This window comes from Talpa occidentalis, unplaced genomic scaffold (assembly GCF_014898055.3).
Source record: "Talpa occidentalis isolate TD23 unplaced genomic scaffold, MPIMG_talOcc4v2.1 talOcc4.5, whole genome shotgun sequence".
Lineage (NCBI taxonomy): Eukaryota > Metazoa > Chordata > Mammalia > Eulipotyphla > Talpidae > Talpa > Talpa occidentalis.
Window position 1 is genome coordinate 38,860,781 of NW_023604861.1, and position 8,828 is coordinate 38,869,608.

At 43.2% G+C, this 8,828-nt stretch overlaps 1 pseudogene; it reads left to right on the plus strand.

Moving 5' to 3' along the window:
• Positions 1–7,006: 7,006 nt before the first annotated feature.
• Positions 7,007–8,360, plus strand: LOC119258506 (40S ribosomal protein SA-like; annotated as a pseudogene).
• Positions 8,361–8,828: the final 468 nt, after the last annotated feature.

Consider the following 8,828-nt stretch of genomic DNA (forward strand, 5'->3'; position numbering starts at 1 on the left):
TCTCTCCCTCCATCAGCATGACAGCCACGACCTTCAACGTCCACCATGCAGGGAATGACACTGTCATTATCAGAATCTAAATGAAATGTTGAGGTTTTTGTTCTCTCTATTCTTGTGGTCTGGTTCCTAAGAATCTATCTCTGTCCAAAATGAAAGACATCAAGAATGACCTCACCCTTAACCCCTCCAAGAATGGGCCAACCTCTAACTTGTGAGCTCCAGCACAGTAGCTGTGTCAGAGTAGCACATGACACAGCCTCGGCATTCACACAAGAGATGCTAATGCAGTAACAGAGTGTGGCTGCTCTGTAGCACATGGCCCGTCAACTTCTAGCACTTTCTCTGGTAGCTTACAGATGCTTGAAAGTCTTAGCTAACACAGCACCTTGCAGAGGTAACTTCCTATGAACTGACAGTAAATTTAATACAAGGAAGCAGGACAATGCAAGACAGAAGTTTAGTGTGCCTGTTATGGCACCAGATGATTTGGGCTCAAATCCTGATTCACTGTAACAACCAACACTGCCCCCCCACAACTCCCAAAGGCCCTGGAAAATCCCACCTCATCCTACCTCACCCTAATTCCCTGGGCCACTATGCACAAGTTCTATAGCTCTATGGATGGGGAGAAAGATCAATCAGGATTCCACCAGAGAAGATAGATATGTGATACATATATGTAAGATATATATGATATGTGTGTGCGTGTGTGTGTGTATGATATATATTTATTGCAAGGATTTGGTTTATGTGATTGTAGGCTGGCTAGGCAAGTCTGAAATCCATAAGGCAAGTCATCAGGAAGGATAGGTTGCACCTTTTGGGCAGGAACTGATGTTGCCATCCACAGCCAGAATTTTTCTTTCTCCTTTCTTCTTTCACCTGCTCCTCCTCCTTCATAGAAACCGGAATTCTGCAGCTGAAGTCTTTCAGCTAATTGCATCAGGCCCAACCAGATTATCTATAACAGTTTTCTTTACTTAAGGTGAACTGATTATAGACTTTATTCACTTCTACAAAATGCCTTCATAGCACCAAGATTAGGATTTGATTGAACAACTGGCACGTAAGTCTAGCCAAGTTTACACATAAACTGACCATAAAAGGAAACCATATAATTTACTATCCAAAGTGGAATCTTCTTGAGAGAGAATGGAAGACCTATTCATAATTGTGTGAGGACAAGCATAAGCTGAAATAGTCACCAGCAAGTCAGAACATATGGTCACCATATGTATGGGATACTAAATATGCCTCGCGAAGTCCCCCTGTGCCTTTACAAGGTTCAGAAAACAACCATAGTTTTTCCCTCATAGTAGAACATGTTAAAGCCCTTACACATGAGCCAGCAGTCCTAAAAGGGCCTCAGGCTCTTGTCAGTGGAAGTGGTGGCAGAAATCAGCAGATCAAAGGCCTGAGGGCACCACAGATATCTCAAACGGTACCAGATCCGCTCTAAGTTTCTTTCTAATTCAGGTGACCTAATCACTACTCAGCAAAGTCAGCAAATACTCTACCTAACTCAGAGGGAGCAGAATAGGACAGTGGCTGAGGACATGGAATCTAGACTCATAGCCCCTCAATTTACATTACTTACTGCATGCCATTACCCTCCAGGAACTCACTCAGTTAAGAATTCACATGCATATTGTGATTGGACTGTAAACTCCATAAAAACAGGGACCATACCTCACTTTGTATTCCTAGCACTTAGCACAGTGCCTGTCATACAGCAGATGAACGCTCAAATGAATAAAAAAAGAATGAATGAGTGAATGATTGAACAACCCTGAAAAGCAGGTCCTGACCGCCATCATTTCAGGCTTAAGAAACTGAGCTACAGTGAAATAAGTCAGAGGGAAAAAGAAAAACATTGGGTGGTTTCACTTACAGGGGGAATACAGGGAACCAAAACAAAGGGTCAAAAAAAAAAAAAAAAAGAGGGCCTCCACAGTGGCACAGGGGGTTAAGCACAGCACTAAGATGCAATCCGCAGCCTCTGCAGCACGAGTTCGATCTCCATCCAGCCAGGGAGAAACCCACATGGCACAGCAGAGCTCTCCTGTCTAGCCCTCTGCTCCCCTCAACAGTGTACTTCAGTTAGTCTGCCTGTTCTGTTCCCCATTTTGTCTCTGGGAATCCTCTCACCTCCCGAACCTCTGGCCTGTAACCCAGCTCTTGTCTGCATAAATAAATAAATCTTTTAAAAAAGAGAGAGAGAAAGAGACAAAACTTGGAAGTAAACTACAGATCCGAGACATACAGCAAGGGATGGGGAGGGACATGGGTCAAAATAGGGAAGAGCCCAAGGGACCAGGGTGACGGGTCACAGGTGATGTGTTGATGGAAGATTTATGGGGATTAAACATGAGTGGAGAAATCAACTATTATGCAAAAATAGATAACAATGTAAGAAGAATTAATAAATTTTAAAAAAGAAAGAAACTGAGCTAAATGTGCAGATTTACTTGCCCATTATCACTAAGCTAGTAAGTAGCAAAGCCAAGACTTGAACCTTGTTCCTCTGATGCCAAATCAGACAAATGTCTCTGTCACTACACAGAATATTACTTCTTCTGAGAGGCTGGTGGTATATTACTAATAGCAGAGAAACAGAAACACTGAAAGAGCTTTTTTCTCTGAAAATAAAACTTCTAGACTTGGGCACTGAATTTATATCAATACACTTGACATAAAAGAATTTCCTTCTAAGAGGCTATAATAAAGGCTCAAAAGGCTGCTTTCACTCAACAGTAATGTCTCCTTTCCTGACTTAAAAATAGCTCCTCTCCTTGGCAGGCTGGAGTGTGTGTCTCTCTGTAGTTCCTTCTTCATCTCTCTCAAAGTTTATCCAGGCAGAGCTCCTCCACTGACTTCAAAAAGAACTTTGAGCTTCCATTAGCCACAGGAGGCAGGAACACAATGAGAAATGGGTGCTTGGTCCTGGAACTAGCACAGGCTACAGGAGAGCTGTGTGGGTAGAACAGACAATGAGCTACCTGGGGCAGCTTTGTCAGCTCTGTCTGGGCCTTTTCAGAATGGAGAATAACATCAGGGTCACTGAACGTCCCATCCAGAAGGTGATGGGGTGATTTTCCACCACTATCTCTTATGTGGAGATATTTGAAAAGATAGTTTACCATCTGGGGATTTACACCTGTGGTGTGGCAGAACCACGGCAAAGAAGCCAGAGCCCATCACTCACTCCATTCCTGGTTTTACCACTAACCCTCTGAATGGCCAGTCTGTTCTGCTCTTGGTTTGTTAGTTTTCTCTTCGGTAAAATGAGAGATTTGAGACAGGATGGTCGCTAAGATTCTTCTTCAATCTTCAGAATGCCTAAAGTCTGCCCTTACATATTAGGTTAGAAATGCCATTTCTTAAGACTTCAAAAAAAGAGTGTGAAATGAATTTCTGAATTATTAAGAATTGAATTACTTCTATTGCTTCTGGGTGAGTTAGAAATTTCCTAAAACTTGCAGATCTTGTTTTTTTTTTTGACACTCATAAATTGGGGAAATATGAAATAAATAACTCAAACTCCATTTAATTATTTCTCCCAACTTCCCCCCCAGAAAAAGAACTTAGAGAACAAAAATGAAGAAAACACGAAGAATCAGGTAGACAATGAGGGGAACGTGGTCATGGATATCAACCAACCAGTCCTCAAAGAGAGCCACTGCAGCAACCTTGGGCCAGGAAATAATTTGGCTGTAAATAGAAAAGCACCAGGCTTTGGTCCCATTTGCCCACATTTCTGTAAAGTGCTCTGGTAGAGTCCAAGTTATTTCCCTTCAGACTATGTCTTCTTCCCTTTGCATCAGTTAAAGAGGCATGCTTCCAAACGAAGCTGGGCTTACTATGTTGTTCAGAAGGGCACCAAACTGCTTCTGAACATAAACCTCATTACGGCACTTCTTGACATGAAATCCTGAAGGGACCTCACACCTCTCTCAAAAGAGGGTACATGGACATGGGTGTACTTTACACCTATCACAACTTCCCTCATGAAAAGAATCATTTGGAAAACTTGTTACCAAAAAAATCCCTGCCCCTCCCCTGCAAATTGCCAGATCCTCCGAGTAAGAATTTCCACAGAAAGACAGAGAGCTGTTTTACTTCTTGTTTCATTATTTGTTTTCTTAATAAATCCCTCACTCTCCAACAGGGCTCTTTTAACATCAAGAAAAATTAGATACTGCTTCCCCAGAGAAATAAGGGTACAGATGATGATTACAGCATCATTGTTTGATGGTGTAAAACTGGAAACATAGGGGAAGAATTAATTAAATGTTAGATTCATAAAATGGGATCCAATATAATAATGAAAAGAAGTGAACTTGATCTATCAATAAGGATAGAGCGCAAAAGCATAGTTGAGGGTAAAATAAATTCAAGAGCAGAAGGATGTGTCGCAGTATGACACGTGTATAAAATGTGCCCTAATGAATAAATACCAAAGAATAAATTTAAAAGAATAAATACCAAATGAATGATCATTGCCCTGGGGAAGGGGTGGAGAGAAAGGAATCAGGAGTCCAGCACAATGGCAACAGAGTGAAGATGCTGAGCTTGCCTCCTCCATACACTCACAACTAGATTGCAGTAGAACAAAGTAGAAAAAACCCCCAGGGAAAGACAGATGACTACAGCATACACTCTGAGTAAGGTTTCAGCAGAAAGGGATTGGGAAAATGTTAAAGGAATTCTGTTTATAGTGCCACAGTATAAAACACAAGACGGAGGGGTAGCTGTTGTACAGAGCCCACTAGCAACTGTTGACTCAGGCACACTCCAATATCGGGGACTCCTGAGACCCAGCACTGCAATGGCTAAGAGGATGCATAGAGTTGGCACCCAGGACAGAGAGCAGTGGGGTGGGGCTGCAGAGTGAGGATTACTGGTTGAGCCTAAGAGTCTCAATATAGAACAGCTGGAGTCTGAATCGGCAGGAAAAACAGGTCAGATCACTTGTGTCACCTAATAGTAGAAGCTACTATTCAAAGCCAAGGCTGAGATATGAAAACACCTGCCACCCCCTCCCCAGGGCAAAAACCAAAACAATAAAGGAACACTTGAATAAATTAGAGCCCAAGCACCTGCCAACAGCAGGCAGGAACACCTCAGGAGAAGGCTCTGTGTTGAAAAAGAAGTGCACCTAGCCTGTGACCCCATATCGCTGTATCACTGCTATCCGTGTGCAGCAGTGTATCTAAAGCTCAGCAACAGCCTAGAGTGGAAACTGACAAGACTGTAAGAGACACTAAGACTAAGGAGCTGGTCTAGAAGACCACCACCAACTCTGTACCACCAGCACACCCTATGCTTGAGCTCCTGACACTTACTGCAGATGGGTCTTTGTTGCACCACAGCCCTCATCCTCTTTATACGTACTAACCCTCACTAATACCAGTTCTCTGATTCAACAAGCACAAAGACAACAGAAAATCTATTCCTATTACTACCCATAAAAATTAAAAATGAGAAGACAAAAACATACCATAAATCTGGAGCAAAAAAACCTAAGAAGAGTATCAACCCAGCAGAACTGCAAAACATAACAGGAGTTCAAGATAACAGTTCTAACAATGCTTATGGAATGCAAAAATAAGAAAATAAAACAAAAGAGGCCATAAAACATCAAAAGAATAAAGATAAAGAAAATATGAGGCAACTACAACAGATAATGGAGTTAAGAAACACTACAACTGAATTTAAAAATACAACTGAGGGCCTCAACAGCAGGAAAAAAGGAGCAATGTAGAGAATCATGAGCTCAAAAACAGTGCTGGAGTACGCAAAGACAGAACAACATAGAGGGAAAAGAATTTTTTAAATGGAACATAGAGGGAAAAGATTTTAAAATGGGAAAATTTAAAGAGATATCTGTATTGTGGGGGCCCCAGAAGGAGGAGAGAGAAAGGCATAGAAAATTTATGTAAAGAAAAAAAATTGCTGAAAATCATCTCAATCTAGGAAATGAACCACACATCATGATCGAAGAGGCCCAAAGAATTCCAAACAAAATAATAACAGACATACACCAAGACATGTTATAATTAAGATGAAAAATGACAAGAACAGAAAATTTAAAACACCAAGAGAAAAAAGGCAACTTATAAAGGAACACCAAACTGTAGCAGACATTTCAGCAGAAACATGACAAGCATGAAGGAACTGAAGGGGATATTTAAAGGACTTAAAGAAAAAGATTTGCAGCCCAGAACACTTTACCCAGCAAGATAAACATTTATGATAAAAAGAAGAGTAATAAGCTTCACTGAAAAGCAAAAAATGATTTATCAACACCAAGCCACATATTAGGGGTTTCTGTAAAGCAAAAGAACAACAAATATGGAGGCAACAGACACCTAAATCACTTAACATGAAGGAGGAAGAGGAGGAGGCGGCTAACATGTGGCCCATGAGAAGTCAGAAAACGGACTGTCCAATGGGCCACACACATAGCCCATTATATAAAACCTCAGTAGAGGCCTCAAACAAAAACAAATAGAACACATAAGACAATAGAAATGGAAGCTAAACAAAACATTAAGCCCTCAAAAAATAAAAGGCAAACAACACCCCCCCAAAGAGTAACAAAATGTCAATGAGCACTTATGTCTCAATAATCACCTGAAACAGAACAGATTGGGGCCTCCTTCCTGGCACAATGGGTTAAGCACAGTTCTGTGAAGCTATCCACAGCCTCTGCATGAGTTTGATCCCTCGGCCAGCCAGGGAGCTACCCATGTGGCTCAGCAGACCTCTCCTGTCTCACCCGCTGCTCCCCTCAGCAGTGTATTTCAGTCAGTCTGCCTGTTCTGCTCCCTGCTCTGTCTCTGGTGAATCCTCTCACCCCTACACCTCTGGCCTGTACCCCAGTTCTTGTATGCATAAATAAATAAATATTAAAAAAAAAAAAAAACGAGAACACATTGAATTCACCAGTCAAAACACGTAGAGTGTCCTTCCCACTCTACCCAGTGAGGGTTCCATATGGCATTGTTCTGGGTTCCCGTCGTAACTTAAAGGGGAAACTTTCACAATGTCCGGAGCCCTTGATGTCCTGCAAAGAAGGAGGAGGATGTCCTTAAATTCCTTGCAGCAGGAACCCACTTAGGTGACACCAACCTTGACTTCCAGATGGAACAGTACATCTACAAAAGGGAAAGTGATGGCATCTATATCATAAATTTGAAGAGAACGTGGGAGAAGCTCCTGCTGGTGTTACGAAGCAGACCCGATACAAAAACAGGTACTGGCAGCTCGTGCCATTGTTGCCATTGAAAACCCGGCTGATGTCAGTGTCATATCATCCAGGAACACCGGCCAGCGAGCTGTGCTAAAGTTTGCTGCTGCCACTGGAGCTACTCCTATTGCTGGCCGCTTCACTCCTGGAACCTTCACTATCCAGATCCAGGCAGCTTTCCGGCAGCCAAGACTTTTGGTGGTTACCGATCCCAGGGCTGACCGCCAGCCTCTCACACAGGCGTCCTACGTTAACCTGCCTACCATTGCTCTGTGTAACACGGACTCGCCTCTGCGCTCTGTGGACATTGCCATCCCCTGCAACGATAAGGGAGCTCACTCATTGGGTCTCATGTGGTGGATGCCAGTCCGGGAAGTTCTGCGCATGCGTGGCACCATCTCCCATGAACACCCTTGGGAGGTCATGTCTGATCTCTCCTTCCACAGGGATCCTGAAGAGGTTGAAAAGGAAGAGCAGGCCACTGCTGAGAAGACTGTGACCAAGGGGGCCTACCCGGTGGCGCAGCGGTTGTGCGCTGGGTTGCGAAGCTGCCCGCAGCCTCTGCGGCGCCGGTTCGATCCCCGGCTGCTCCCCGGCCACCAGAGGAGGGTCCCACATGGCGCGCAGACCTCTCCTGCCACCCGCTGCTCCCCTCAGCAGTGTACTTCGGTCCTTCTGCCTATTCTGCTCCCCACTCTGGCTCTGGTGAATTCTCTCACCCTCCCGCGCTTCTGACTGTACCCAGTGCATGTATAAACAAAACAAACAAACAAAGAAAGAAAGAAAGAAAGAAAGAAAACATGCCTCTATAAAAAAAAAAAATGTTACAAAAAAGAAAAAAAAGACTGTGACCAAGGAGGAATTTCAGGGTGAATGGATGGCTCCAGCTCCTGAGTTTGCTGATACCTAGCCTGAGGTGGCAGACTGGTCTGAAGGCAAGCAGGTGCCCTCTGTGCCCCTCCAGCAGTTCCCTACTGAAGACTGGAGTGCCCAGCCTACCACTGAAGACTGGTCTGCAGCTCCCACTGCTCAAGCCACCGAGCGGGTGGGAACAACCACTGTGGTTTTAAGCTGTTCTTTCAGAAACTTGAACAGAAAGTGGAAGTAAAGTTAACAGTTAAAAGTTGAAAAAAAGAGAGAGAGAGAGAGAGAGAGAGAGAGAGAGATGTAGAAGAATTCCATCTCACCATCAAAGACATGCACAGACTTAAAGACTGGAAGACAGTCATACAATCAAACAGCAACTAAAAAATAAAAAACAGGAACAGTTATATCTGATAAAATAAACTTTCAATTAAGGATCTGTTACACAAGAAGATCTAACACTCAAATATTTATACACTGGATGTGGGTGTCCACTAAATTATTCTTCACACTTTTTTTAATTCTCATAATAATCATAAAATATGCACTGTTTATCATGACATGGAAACTACTCTTTTGTGTCACTAGCCTTACCTGAATCATCTCTTGCCCTTTTCCGGCACATACTCTACACACTCCAGTCTACCAAGCACTTCCTTTACCCCCATCCAGTGGTGTGACCAGCTCTCATGACTGCACATGTCCTGCCTCC